At 39.6% G+C, this 16,149-nt stretch overlaps 1 protein-coding gene across 1 annotated transcript in view; it reads left to right on the plus strand.

Annotated features, from left to right (window-relative positions):
- The window catches only part of LOC126203827 (palmitoyltransferase app-like), a 395,567-nt gene that overhangs the window by 150,684 nt on the left and 228,734 nt on the right, over positions 1-16,149 (plus strand). The gene's annotated exons all lie outside the window — the stretch shown is intronic.

Raw genomic sequence — 16,149 nt, forward strand, 5'->3', positions numbered from 1 at the left:
CAGTTTTTATAACATAGTCATCAGCCAAGTAAGAAACAATATAAAATCCTATCCTAACTCTGAAATTGGTTAAGTTTGGTCCCTGGGTACAGGTATGCTTTGCATACTCCACTGAACAGAAAATTATTAATTAACGCTTTGACTGCTAGAGATGTTCTCCCTGCATTTCATGCTGATTGTGTCTTTATTGTCATATACTGCTACCCGCATTGAGACACACCATTCAGATCACAGTCTAGTTCTGCCGCATAGATTGACTTACCAGTCCAGTCAACAAAGGAAAATTAGGAGAAAAAATCTGTGTAGTAATAAATTTTTATACAGTGGTAAGAGGGAGTGTGATGAACAACATACAAAAAATCCTGACCTATGGATTGTGAATATTGTAGAAGGGAAGACACTTTCTTATGTTTTTCTTGAATGATTCTTAAAACGATGGTGTATAGCGAAAATGTTTCCCAGTACAAATTAAACGACATTAAATGTCCTCCAAGAAAGGTCTTATTCATTTTTTTCTCCAGCACAAATAGTTTCTGCTTTGCAGGGGATGGAAAAATCAGTTACTTCTAAAAATAGTGTTATAATACTTCTAACAATTTTTAGTGTGCCTCCAATTCCTGTTGACATTCTGCTACAATATATAGGTACAGAGATGGCGGGCCATCTTCATATGAGTAGGCAAGTACTGAAGAGCCGAGGTGTACGCACAGTATTTATGCCAAATCTCTCGTGCAAAATGTGCTGGTGTCTTTCGGCACCCGTGTCAGATGATGACATGCGTATGGCAGCCGAGTTGTGTGTACTGACCTTGGTAGTGGATATGAGAGATAATCTAACCATTGAGTATCAAATGACCCCATTGACTGTGGCTGGATAATTTTAGTTCTAGGATTAGAGTTTTTATCCAGTTCAAAGCCATTATCAGCATGATGTACTTTTACCGATTCTTTGATTAGTGAATCCCAAAACCTGGAAACTGGTGCTAAAATTTTTGTTCTATTGTGTTCCATTTAGTATCCCATGGAAATATAGCGTTCTGCTACTGCTGATTTTAACAACTGCCAAAAATGGGTGTATCTTTCGTGTTCTGTACAACACTCATGGACAGTTCATGTTATGTGGCCTATATATGCAACACCACACTCAGGGAATTTTTTAAATGCTCACTTTTTTTCAGTTGTAAGTCATCTTTAACGGATCCAACCAGATACAAGCTCTTCGCTGCTGCATGGAAGATAACCTTGATTTTATTTCTCCCAAGCAATCTGTCTATCTTAGAAGACTCATTCCCAGAATATGGAAGGAACACAGTTGATTTATAGTCATTATCAGTGCCCTCAGTGTGTTGCTCCTTGTTATTATAGCTAATCAAAGAATTGGTGGAAATACGTCTTGCTGATAATCTTATACACCATGACAACTGCTTTCAACTGGATAAAAATTGAAATCCTATAATTAAAATTATCCATTGATAGTGGAACCATTGGGGTCATTTGATACTCAATTAGGTCATTTGTCACTTCCATCACTGAGGGCAGCATACACAACTCGGCAGTCACATACGTCATCACCTCACACGTGCCCCGAAAGTTGCCAGCACATTTTGCTTGTGTGAGATTCGGCATAAATATAATGGGTGCACCTGTGCTCTTCAGCAGTTGCCTACTTGCCTGAAGATTCCAGACATCTCTGGGCTGAAATATCGGGGCCGAATGTTGATGGGATCTGACAGCATACCCAAAAATGTTGAAACAAGAAATACACCAGGAAAAGTTCAGAAATTACAGTGTTATAATAGTATAAAATTAGATTTCTATTAAGTAAATTGGGTTAAGATAAAATATTAAATGTATATACCACATCTAAGTGCAGTAGAACTGTATTGAGGGATAAATTGTGTTCTGGGCTTGTAAAAGAATAGAAGGGCTTGGGGGGAGGGGAGGTGGGGGCAGATTAGAGCATGAGGGGATGTAGTTTGCTGGATTGTAATCACGCATTTCCCTCCTTCATAGGTCCACAAACTGAAGAGCAGTCAGGTGATTCCCCACTATCTCTACCCCTTACACCCCAAAAAGCTACTACAGGATGTTTCACAAAGTTAATATTGGCCATTCTGCAGCGCGTTTGTGACTGTGGCTAGACATGCCCAGATGGCGATTACTTTGTACGTAGTATGTTAACATTACGTGGAATACAGATATGAGTTACCAGTAGCACTAACACAAGAAATGCACACGGACAGAATGTATGTAAATCTCTGAACACTGTGTTACTCTGGTAGTAGGGATATTGATTCTTAGTCAGCTTGTACAGCAGCTGTAGTGTTAATCCAGGAAAGGCAGTATCCTCCACCACTAACACTGATCACTTTTTATTTTGCAGACAAGCTCTATGTCCTCAGCATTTCCTGTCCAGTTCTCTTATATGGGTGAACAAATAACTCCACTCAGCTCCACGTTTATGTAGCAGCTATTTTCAGTTTCTTAAATGGGAACTTATTTGTGGTTGTTAAATGAGCTCCAACTGTCTGCCACACTGAAGAGCCTGTCTCAAGTGTATCTTGCTGTCAATGTGTATTCGGGCATCTAGATTTCATTGTCTCTAATGTCAGTGCCTGGATCACTTTTCCAACATGACGGTTATCAAATCCATCACCCCAGCCTCTGCTCTTGGAACTTGTGAAGAGACCCAGAAGCTTAAATTGGTTCCCTCTGCAACATAAATAGATCATGCCTAGGTGTTACGGAACTTCAGATATTTTAAAATAAGTCAAGCAATTCATTTCAGCAGATTACTGCTTTGGACCTGAACATGATCTGCCCCATTCCATCCAGTGAGAAGAAGTGTAAGGCGACCATGTCATCTACAAGATTTTTTATTCCCAAAAAGCCTCAAGACCAAATTAGGATAACTAGTGCACCTATCAACACCACCTCCAGTAGCAGTCCTTGCAGCAAAAACAGAAACCACCTCAACATCGACTACACAAGTAAAATGACCGGAGAGATGGAGAACTACATCTACATCTACATCTACATCTATACTCCGTGAGCCACCTTATGGTGTGTGGCGGAGGGTACTTATTGTACCACTATCTGATCCCCCCTTCCCTGTTCCATTCACGAATTGTGCGTGGGAAGAACGACTGCTTGTAAGTCTCCGTATTTGCTCTAATTTCTCGGATCTTTTCGTTGTGATCATTACGCGAGATATATGTGGGCGGTAGTAATATGTTGTCCATCTCTTCCCGGAATGTGCTCTCTCGTAATTTCGATAATAAATCTCTCCGTATTGCGTAACGCCTTTCTTGAAGTGTCCGCCACTGGAGCTTGTTCAGCATCTCCGTAACGCTCTCGCGCTGACTAAATGTCCCCATGACGAATCGCGCTGCTTTTCGCTGGATCATGTCTATCTCTTCTATTAATCCAACCTGGTAAGGGTCCCATACTGATGAGCAATACTCAAGAATCGGACGAACAAGCGTTTTGTAAGCTACTTCTTTCGTCGATGAGTCACATTTTCTTAGAATTCTTCCTATGAATCTCAACCTGGCGCCTGCTTTTCCCACTATTTGTTTTATGTGATCATTCCACTTCAGATCGCTCCGGATAGTAACTCCTAAGTATTTTACGGTCGTTACCGCTTCCAATGATTTACCACCTATGGCATAATCGTACTGGAATGGATTTCTGCCCCTATGTATGCGCATTATATTACATTTATCTACGTTTAGGGAAAGCTGCCAGCTGTCGCACCATTCATTAATCCTCTGCAGGTCTTCCTGGAGTACGTACGAGTCTTCTGATGTTGCTACTTTCTTGTAGACAACCGTGTCATCTGCAAATAGCCTCACGGAGCTACCGATGTTGTCAACTAAGTCATTTATGTATATTGTAAACAATAAAGGTCCTATCACGCTTCCTTGCGGTACTCCCGAAATTACCTCTACATCTGCAGATTTTGAACCGTTAAGAATGACATGTTGTGTTCTTTCTTCTAGGAAATCCTGAATCCAATCACAAACCTGGTCCGATATTCCGTAAGCACGTATTTTTTTCACTAAACGTAAGTGCGGAACCGTATCAAATGCCTTCCTGAAGTCCAGGAATACGGCATCAATCTGCTCGCCAGTGTCTACGGCACTGTGAATTTCTTGGACAAATAGGGCGAGCTGAGTTTCACATGATCTCTGTTTGCGGAATCCATGTTGGTTATGATGAAGGAGATTTGTATTATCTAAGAACGTCATAATACGAGAACATAAAACATGTTCCATTATTCTACAACAGATTGACGTAAGCGAAATAGGCCTATAATTATTCGCATCTGATTTATGACCCTTCTTGAAAATGGGAACGACCTGCGCTTTCTTCCAGTCGCTAGGTACTTTACGTTCTTCCAGAGATCTACGATAAATTGCTGATAGAAAGGGAGCAAGTTCTTTAGCATAATCACTGTAGAATCTTACGGGTATCTCGTCTGGTCCGGATGCTTTTCCGCTACTAAGTGATAGCAGTTGTTTTTCAATTCCGATATCGTTTATTTCAATATTTTCCATTTTGGCGTCCGTGCGACGGCTGAAGTCAGGGACCGTGTTACGATTTTCCGCAGTGAAACAGTTTCGGAACACTGAATTCAGTATTTCTGCCTTTCTTCGGTCGTCCTCTGTTTCGGTGCCATCGTGGTCAACGAGTGACTGAATAGGGGATTTAGATCCGCTTACCGATTTTACATATGACCAAAACTTTTTAGGGTTCTTGTTTAGATTGTTTGCCAATGTTTTATGTTCGAATTCGTTGAATGCTTCTCTCATTGCTCTCTTTACGCTCTTTTTCGCTTCGTTCAGCTTTTCCTTATCAGCTATGATTCGACTACTCTTAAACCTATGATGAAGCTTTCTTTGTTTCCGTAGTACCTTTCGTACATGATTGTTATACCACGGTGGATCTTTCCCCTCGCTTTGGACCTTAGTCGGTACGAACTTATCTAAGGCGTACTGGACGATGTTTCTGAATTTTTTCCATTTTTGTTCCACATCCTCTTCCTCAGAAATGAACGTTTGATGGTGGTCACTCAGGTATTCTGCGATTTGTGCCCTATCACTCTTGTTAAGCAAATATATTTTCCTTCCTTTCTTGGCATTTCTTATTACACTTGTAGTCATTGATGCAACCACTGACTTATGATCACTGATACCCTCTTCTACATTCACGGAGTCGAAAAGTTCCGGTCTATTTGTTGCTATGAGGTCTAAAACGTTAGCTTCACGAGTTGGTTCTCTAACTATCTGCTCGAAGTAATTCTCGGACAAGGCAGTCAGGATAATGTCACAAGAGTCTCTGTCCCTGGCTCCAGTTCTGATTGTGTGACTATCCCATTCTATACCTGGTAGATTGAAGTCTCCCCCTATTACAATAGTATGATCACAAAACTTCTTCACGACGTTCTGCAGGTTCTCTCTGAGGCGCTCAACTACTACGGTTGCTGATGCAGGTGGTCTATAGAAGCATCCGACTATCATATCTGACCCACCTTTGATACTTAACTTAACCCAGATTATTTCACATTCGCATTCGCTAATAACTTCACTGGATATTATTGAATTCTTTACTGCTATAAATACTCCTCCACCATTGGCGTTTATCCTATCCTTGCGGTATATATTCCATTCTGTGTCTAGGATTTCGTTACTGTTCACTTCCGGTTTTAACCAACTTTCCGTTCCTAATACTATATGCGCACTATTTCCTTCAATAAGCGATACTAATTCAGGAACCTTGCCCTGGATACTCCTGCAGTTTACCAATATTACGTTAACTTTTCCTGTTTTTGGTCTCTGAGGACGGACGTTCTTTATCAACGATGCTGATGTTCTCTCTGGTAAGCCGTCAGGTATTTTATCGTTTCGCCCAAGGGGGGGTCCCTCTAACCTAAAAAACCCCCGTGTGCACGCCACACGTACTCTGCTACCCTAGTAGCTGCTTCCGGTGTGTAGTGCACGCCTGACCTGTCTAGGGGGGCCCTACAGTTCTCCACCCAATAATGGAGGTCGATGAATTTGCAACCATTATAGTCGCAGAGTCGTCTGAGCCTCTGGTTTAGACCCTCCACACGGCTCCAAACCAGAGGACCACGATCGACTCTGGGCACTATGCTGCAGATATTAAGCTCAGCTTGCACTCCGCGTGCGATGCTGGTTGTCTTCACCAAATCAGCCAGCCGCCGGAAGGAACCAAGGATGGCCTCGGAACCCAAGCGGCAGGCGTCATTCGTTCCGACATGTGCTACTATCTGCAGCCGGTCACACCCAGTGCGTTCAATAGCTGCCGGAAGGGCCTCCTCCACATTACGGACGAGACCCCCCGGCAAGCACACCGAGTGCACACTGGCATTCTTCCCCGACCTACCCGCTATTTTCCTGAGGGGCTCCATAACCCGCCTAACGTTGGAGCTCCCTATAACTAATAGGCCCGCCCTCTGTGACTGTCGGGACCTTGCCGGAGAATCGGCCACTGGCCCAACAGGCGAGGCATCCTGTGGTGGCTCGGAAACGATGTCATCACCACTAGGAAGCACCCCGTACCTGTTGGAAAGGGGTAAGGCAGCTGCCACGCGGCCAGATCCCACCTTCGCCTTTCGGCCAGGCACGCGCGAGCCCACCACTGTCCGCCATTCACCCTGGAGTGATGGCTGACCGGTAAGATGCTCACTGCCGGAAGACGCAGCGACATCAGGGGTTCCATGTGATTCCAAGGCCACCGAAGTAGGCATAGGTCTCACCACAGTTGCCCCAACGCCACTACGAGCCGACGCCTGCGCCTCGAGCTCGATGAGCCTAACAGACAAAGCCTCCACCTGCCCCCGAAGAGTGGCCAATTCTCCTTGCGTCCGCTCACAACAACCACAGTCCCTACACATGACTATGTTTACCCTACTCTATACGGTGACAAATTCCCAAGATAATCTTCTGATGAGCTACTCTGATAATCAAGAAACACTCACTGAAATACGAGACGCGAAAACTACGCTAGGTTTTCCCAGAAAAACTATTTAAAAGCTAAGCGCAGCAAATAAGTACAAAATAAATTTCTCTCCTAACGATCAAGAACTGTTAGTTTCTATGCAGAGCAGATAAACACAAATAGAATCCCTTCCTTAGTGGAAGGTCGTAAACAAAATGCAAAATAAACGCTTTATACAAACAGTACTCGCTGCTGCTGGTGCTCTCGCTCTGGCTGTCACAAGACAACTGCTGATTCAAGTGACTAGTGGCTAACGGCCGCGAAACAAACAAAAGACGGTTTTAGGGCGCTTTCTGTTCTAAACGATCAAGAAAACACTAAGAAATCTAACACGAAAACTACGTAAAGTTTTATCAAGAACTGTTAGTTACTATGCAGAGCAGATAAACACTAATAGAATCCCTTCCTTAGTGGAAGGTCGTAAACAAAATGCAAAATAAACGCTTTATACAAACAGTACTCGCTGCTGCTGGTGCTCTCGCTCTGGCTGTCACAAGACAACTGCCCCTATTCACCATCAGGACATTTTCTTATGACCAATGGAAAAAACCACACTTCTAGACGAGAACGAAGATTTCTCACACAATTTAAATTCAGGAATAAAGGTAAGTGGTCAACCAAGTACAATCAGAACAAACCTAAAATCTCACCAGGTCACTCTTCTGCATCAGAATATACAGTCACTTAGGAATAAAGTAAGAGAGCTTGAAATCTTGCTATCAAGTGAACTACGATACGTTAATATACCGTGTTTAACTGAACACTGGCTGAAAGAAAATGAGTTAAAGACAGTGAAAATAACGGATTATGTGTTAGCAGCACAAACTTGTAGAAATAAGTTTACAGGTGGAGGGAACTGCATATGCATAAAGATATCGAATTCAATAACTTGGACAATGTTGAATCCTTAAACACTGAGAAAGATTTTGAAATATCGGGCATAGAAATTCCAGCATTCAAGTTAATTGTAATATGTTTATATAGATCTCCAGATACCCACCAAAAAAAAATTCAACACTCGGCTTGATACTTTACTAAATAAAATAGTAACAAATAGAAAAACAGTTCTTATACATGGAGACCTAAATGTAGACTTCAATAAGCGAAGCAATTCAAAATCTGAGCTGATGAACATTTTAACAGCCAAAAATTTGGAGATTACAATCCACTCCCCTACACGTGAAACGAATCACTCTAGCACTACCGTAGACCAAATAATAAGAAGCTCCAAAATAAAATATAAATCAGTTGTAATAAAAGCTGGACTGGCAAACCATCATGCACAGGCTATAAGCTTTTGTGTAAACACTAATCCATCCTATAATTATATGAGGAAGACTACACACATGGGAAGAACTTTCAGTAATACTGCAGTACAAACATTCCAGAATTATCTCCAACAACAATCATGGGAGATAGTGTATAGTACAGAAAATATTTCTGATAAGTTTCAGACATTCATGAATATTTTCAAATATTATTTTGACCTTGCTTTTCCATTGAAAGCCAAAACAACGCAAACCACTAAAAGCAACAAGTGGATTACTAGTGGTCTAAGGAAATCTTGTGCTAGAAAACGGTACCTTCACAATATTGCAAGAAGCAACAACACAACTCAGGAGTTTGATAGTTACTTTAAAAAATATAAATCTATTTTAAATAAAATAATAAAGGAGGCAAAAAAACGAGAAAATGACAAATACATAGAAGATGCTTCAAACAGAACCAAAGCAATCTGGCAAGTTGTAAAAAAAGAAACCAAATCTTACAAAAGTAGAGTTAATAATATAGTATTAAAGGCTGGCTTGGAAAACATTAATAACCCACAGGAAGTAGCTAATATGTTTAATAACTATTTTATAAATGTAACAGAGAAACTATTACAACAGACTTCTAATAGAAAACAGCATACAGAAACAGGGAAAAAAATCTCAACCAGATCAATGTTTCTGTACCCAACAAATGTAGAAGAAGTTCAGGTTACAATAAAAAGTCTCAAAATGAAACACTCTGCAGGTATAGATGATATACCTGATTTCATTATAAAGAAGTGTGGGGACTTGATTACTGAGCCCTTAACCCACCTATGTAACCTGTCTTTTGCTACAGGAACTTTTCCTTCATGTTTAAAAGTAGCAAAAGTAAAGCCATTATACAAGAAAGGAAACAAAGATGATGTTTCCAACTACAGACCCCTGGTACTTCTTTCTGTTTTCTCAAAAATATTAGAAAGACTTTTCAACAAGAGGCTAACAGACTTCTTAGAGGTAAATAGCATTCTGTCAGAATCTCAACATGGATTTAGAGCAAACCGCTCAACCGAATCTGCAGTTCACTCCTTTCTATTAGAGGCACTGATAGCTTTAGACAACAAAAAGCTTACCATGGGCATATTTTTAGATTTGTCAAAGGCATTTGACACCATAAATCATGATAAATTGCTACGCAAGCTAGAAAATCTTGGCATTAGGGGAACAGCTAACAACTGGCTCAGCTCTTATCTTAAAAACAGGGAACAATATGTGGAAATAGATCAAGAAAGGGACAATGTCATTAGGAAATATAATTCCAAGCTACTGACTGTTAAACATGGAGTGCCACAAGGATCAGTAATAGGTCCTGTTCTGTTCTTGCTCTATGTAAATGACCTAAACATAAGCAATGACAGCAGTAAAATATTTCAATTTGCTGATGATACGAGTGTTCTAATTACAGGAAACTCAGAAGAAACTCTTGTAAAAAACATAAAAGAAACCACTGACAAGCTAACATGTTACTTTGATGACAATGACTTAATAATAAACACTGAAAAAACTGTAGCTATGGATATACACACAGCACAAACAAAAAATCTGATGTCACCCAATCTAGAGCTATACGGACAGAAAATTGCCAAAACAGCCTGTACCAAATTTCTTGGACTTCATCTACAAGACAACTTGAAATGAAAAGCACTTATTGAGCAAATGAACAAAAAATTAAGTACTTCTTGTTTTGTGCTGCATACATTAAAAAATTGTACCAGCTACAACACCGTTCAGTGTGTGTATTATGCAGTTGTACACTCTCACCTCCGGTATGGGATTATGTTCTGGAGATGCCTTCAAAATTTAAAAAAAAATTATAAGAATAATGGAAGGGGTAGATAATCGCAAATCATGTAGACCATTGTTTCAAAAAAGAATGATCCTGCCATTTCCTTGCATCTATATACTTGAAAATATAATGTATTTAAAGCAAAACTTACATACAAAAAGACCACTCATCACTCAAAATCACACAATACGCAGCTATGATACGAGACAAAAATTGGATGTACATGTTCAAATCGCCAACACAAAGTTATTTCAAAACAGCCTTATCCATCCTAGTATCAAACTATACAATGCCTTACCAGATACAATTAAACACATACAAAACATTAGTCACTTCAAATCTAAACTGAAGTCGTACTTGGTTGATCACTGCTTTTACACAGTAAATGAATACCTACAAAACTAAATTTTTGTGTGTTTACCCAATGTAGTCTCATTCAGAAGAACATTTGTATTTTATCTCTCTGTATATAGTGTAACAACATTTATTTAAGTATTCATCATTCATTGATATATTAATATGTGTTATTATGTACAAAGGTATATTATATGTAAAACTGTTAATATTAACAAAAAAATTCAAATACCTCTTGCACATTGTGCAGCTGTAGATGAAATGGATCAATAAATAAATAAAAAAAATAAAATAAAATCAGGTATTCTGTAGGTGAGTGCTAAATGGCTCCAATCAATGCAGCCCACTCTAAAAGTGTCAGCAGTTCCTGAATGGAAGAGATTTATGTAGTCTACCACTGACACAGTTAACAATAATAAGTAACACAATTAATGGTGAGAGAAGTGCAATAACTTTTGGACCATTCATTGATTCATCACCAAATGACTATGACATGTTACATGGCTTTAAAATGCACTGTCAGTGATACACAGCTGCAAGATGCCACATTTACCAATCCAGTCTCATTCCTATCACCGCTACATAGGTCGCAGAGAACATCACACAAATTAAAAACATCGCAGCCATTCTTTATAGGAACATATTTTACATAAAAGCTCATTTGGCAGTTGCAAATAAGTAATTGCTTAATAAACTAAAAATAACTCCGCTATATAAATGTCGAGCTTAGTGATGTTATTTTGTCTACTCACATAAGAGACGTGGAAAGCAAAAGTTGAGGAAGTATGTTCTGTCTGTAAACTGAAAAGTGAGCAGCGTTCATGGTGGAGGAAGCCGTTTTACCTGGAAGAGCAATGCAACTGCCGTACAGGATGATTGAGAATCAATTTTGCTTCTGGCTGTGTGCAGAGATTGAAGCACACCTGTCCATAAGCATTTCTTGTGTTAGTATTGTTAGTAGATCAAATCTGTATTCCATCGGGTGTTGATGCCACCACCCTCTGGGCATGGGGAAGTGCCATATAATTTTTTGAAACATCCTACAGTTGCTTGTTGTGACTAGTGGGGTACAGAGTGTGAGAACTGCATGACCACAATTGAGCAACTTGTCTTTCCTCATGCTTCTATCCTCCCTCACACTCCTCCAGTCCCGTCCTGCCTGTTGTACACCAAGAACACAATTTATCCATTAATACAGTTCTACTACTCTTAGATGATACATACATTTAATATTTGTCCATAACCCACTTCATGTACTATGTTGTTGTTGTGGTCTTCAGTCCAGAGACTGTTTTGATGCAGCGCTCCATGCTACTCTATCCTGTGCAAAGTTCTTCATCTCCCAGTACCTACTGCAACCTACATCCTTCTGAATCTGCTTAGTGTATTCATCTCTTGGTCTCCCTCTGCGATTTTTACCCTCCACACTGCCCTCCAATACTAAATTGGTGATCCCTTGATGCCTCAGAATATATCCTACCAACCAATCCCTTCTTCTAGTCAAGTTGTGCCACAAATTTCTCTTCTCTCCAATTCTATTCAATACCTCCTCATTAGTTATGTGATCTACCCATCTAATCTTCAGCATTCTTCTGTAGCACCACATTTCAAAAGCTTCTATTCTCTTCTTGTCTAAACTATTTATTGTCCATGTTTCACTTCAATTCATGGCTACACTTCATACAAATACTTTCAGAAACAACTTCCTGACACTTAAATCTATACTTGATGTTAACAAATTTCACTTCTTCAGAAATGCTTTCCTTGCTATTGCCAGACTACATTTTATATCCTCTCTACTTTGACCATCATCAGTTATTTTGCCCCACAAATAACAAAACTCATGTACTACTTTAAGCATCTCATTTCCTAATCTAATTCCCTCAGCATCACCCGATTTAATTCGACTACATTTCATTATTCTCGTTTTGCTTTTGTTGATGTTCATCTTATATCCTCCTTTCATGACAATGTCCATTCCATTCAGCTGCTCTTCCAGGTCCTTTGCTGTCTCTTGACAGAATTACAATGTCACCGGCGAGCCTCAAAGTTTTTATTTCTTCTCTGTGGATTTTACTACCTACTCCAAATTTTTCTTATGTTTCCTTTACTACTTGCTCAATATACAGATTGAATAACATCGGGGACAGGCTACAACCCTGTCTCACTCCCTTCCCAGCCACTGCTTCCCTTTCATGTCCCTCTACTCATAACTGCCATCTGGTTTCTGTACAAATTGTAAATAGCCTTTTGCTCCCTGTAATTTAACCTGCCACCTTCAGAATTTGAAAGAGAGTATTCCAGTCAACATTGTCAAAAGCTTTCTGTAAGTCTACAAATGCTAGAAATGTAGGTTTGCCTTTCCTTAATCTATTTTCTAAGATAAATCGTATACTCAGTATTGCGTCACGTGTTCCAATATTTCTACTGAATCCAAACTGATCTTCCCCAAGGTCGGCTACTACCAGTTTTTCCATTTGTCTGTAAAGAATTCGTGTTAGTGTTTTGCAGCAGTGGATTATTAAACTGATAGTTCGGTAATTTGCACATCTGTCAACACCTGCTTTATTTGGGATTGCAATTATTATATTCTTTTTGAAGTCTGAGAGTATTTCGCCTGTCTAATACATCTTGCTCACCAGATGGTAGAGTTTTGTCAGGACTGGCTCTCCCAAGGCTGTCAGTAGTTCTAATGGAATGTTGTCTACTCCCGGGGCCTTGTTTCAACTTAAGGTCTCTCAGTGCTCTGTCAAACTCTTCACGCAGTATCATATCTCCCATTTCATATTCATCTACATCCTCTTCCATTTCCATAATATTGTCCTCAAGTACATTGCCCTTGTATAGACCCTCTATATACTCCTTCCACCTTTCTGCTTTCCCTTCTTTGCTTAGAACTGGGTTTCCATCTGAGCTCTTGATATTCATACAAGTGGTTCTCTTTCCTCCAAAGGTCTCTTTAATTTTCCCATTGGGAGTATCAATCTTACCCCTAGTGAGACAAGCCTCTACATCCTTACATTTGTCCCCTAGCCATCCCTGCTTAGCCATTTTGCACGTCCTGTCGATCTCATTTTTGAGACGTTTGTATTCCTTTTTGCCTGCTTCATTTATTGCATTTTTATATTTTCTCCTTTCATCAATTAAATTCAATATCTCTTCTGTTACCCAAGGATTTCTATTAGCCCTCATCTTTTTACCTAGTTGATCCTATGCTACCTTCACTATTTTGTCTCTCAAAGCTACCCATTCTTCTTCTACTGTTTTTCTATCCCCCATTCTTGTCAATCATTCCCTAATGCTCTCCCTGAAGCTCTCTACAACCTGTAGTTCTTTCCCATCTCCTCAAAATCCTACCTTTTTGCCGTTTCTTCAGTTTTAATCTACAGTTCATAACCAATAGATTGTGGCCAGAGTCCACATCTGCCCATGGAAATGTTTTACAATTTAAAACCTGGTTCCTAAATCTCTGTCTTACCATTATATAATCTATCTGAAACCTGTCAGTATCTCCAGGCTTCTTCCGTGTATACAACCTTCTTTTATGATTCTTGAACCAAGTGTTAGCTATGATTAAGTTATGCTCTGTGCAAAATTCCTCTTTCATTTCTTCCCCACAATCCATATTCATCTACTATGTTTCCTTCTCTCCCTTTTCCTACTATCGAATTCCAGTCACCCATGACTATTAAATTTTCATCTCCCTTCACTATCTGAATAATTTCTTTTATCTCATTATACATTTCATCAATCTCTTCATCATCTGCAGAGCTAGTTGGCATATAAACTTGTACTACTGTAGTAGGCATGGGCTTTGTGTCTATCTTGGCCACAATAATGCGTTCACTATGCTGTTTGTAGTAGCTAACCCGTGCTTCTATTTTTTTATTCGTTATTAAACCTACTCCTGCATTACCCCTATTTGATTTTGTATTTATAACCCTGTATTCACCTGACCAGAAGTCTTGTTTCTTCTGCCACCGAACTTCAGTAATTCCCACTATATCTAACTTTAACCTATCTATTTCCCTTTTCAAATTTTCTAACCTACTTGCCCGATTAAGGGATCTGACATTCCACGCTCCAGTCCATAGAACGCCAGTTTTCTTTCTCCTGATAACGACGTCCTCCTGAGTAGTCCCCGCCCGGAGATTCGAATGGGGGATTTTTTTTACCTTCGGAATATTTTACCCAACAGGACGCCATCATCATTTAAGCATACAGTAAAGCTGCATGCCCTGTGGAAAAATTACGGCTGTAGTTTCCCCTTGCTTTCAGCCGTTCGCAGTACCAGCACAGCAAGGCCGTTTTGGTTAGTGTTACAAGGTCAGATCAGTCAATCATCCAGACTGTTGCCCCTGCATCTACTGAAAAGGCTGCTGCCCCTCTTCTGGAACCACACATTTGTCTGGCCTGTCAACAGATAACCCTCTGTTGTGGTTGCACCTACGGCACGGCTTTCTGTATCGCTGAGGCACGCAAGCCTCCCCACCAGCAGCAAGGTTCATGTGGGTGGGTGGGGGGTTCCTATACTAATACACATTAATAAAATTATAAAACTCATGTTCTAATAAACATTAATCTTAGACTATTACAAAATTATTTTTAAAAACCTGCAGTTTTCCATCCCCTGCAATGTTGAAACTGTTTGCCCTAGAGAAAAATGAATAGGAAATTTATTGTAGGAAATTTTATGTAGATTAATTTTATACTGGGAAATATTTTCACTTTAAGCCACAGTTTTAGAGTTATTTAAGAAAAACATAAAAAAGTGACCTTTAAACATGCCCCCAGACCCCGGTCACACCCCACCAGTCTTGATTTGTAGTATATAATTCATGGCAGTCACTTCTACCACTGTACAAAAATTTGTGACTACGTTAATGTTTTTCTATGTTTTACGTTTTTGACCCTGTGCTGGATATTTTTGGAGTGACAGGCATGACAATCTTGTCTGTTGCCTCTGGAATTCGTCACCCTCAACAAAGTACAGTTACTCTGGCACCTAAAAGTTTTTCATTTTAAAGCTCTTCTAGAAGTTAAATTAATGCATAGACAAATATACAGGTATGTCAGTATTGTTTCGCACTTGAGTTTTACATCTTACCTGCAGTTTTCTGTAGGATTTTAGTATCCTATGACAAAAGCCACATTTCACTTTAGATTCACCTCAGTAACCTAACATTCTTTCTTAGTTACTCTTCCATAATACCTGCTTTCCTCCATATATTCATCATTGTAATAACTCAAGGAAAGGATGAATCTGTGTGATATTGCTCAAATGCATCAGCAGTTGTTGGGAACCAATATAATAACTTTTTTGGTCCATGTTTGTTGATTACAGTTCATGTGATGTCTTTGATAATTATGTGTATGATTTGTTTAATATACAATAACAAACTGAAACTTTGTCATGCTTGCCTCTACTACGTACACTAGTCCCACAATCCAGTTTAACAGTAAATCAAACAATTTCTATTTATTCCTTATCACTGGAAATAGGCGGCTGACTGCAATTGAGCTTTCTTTAATGCAGTGATATATTATAAGTCTCAGTTTTTTTTATTGGAACTTATTAAATAAATGCTGTAGAAGTGAAAAACTCAAACATTTCCTTTTCGTCTGTGCTAGCACAGTGGCTCTTCCATGAGCATCTTTCAAGGGAAGATTTCTTTGT

Source organism: Schistocerca nitens, chromosome 9, assembly GCF_023898315.1.
Source record: "Schistocerca nitens isolate TAMUIC-IGC-003100 chromosome 9, iqSchNite1.1, whole genome shotgun sequence".
Taxonomy (NCBI): Eukaryota; Metazoa; Arthropoda; class Insecta; order Orthoptera; family Acrididae; genus Schistocerca; species Schistocerca nitens.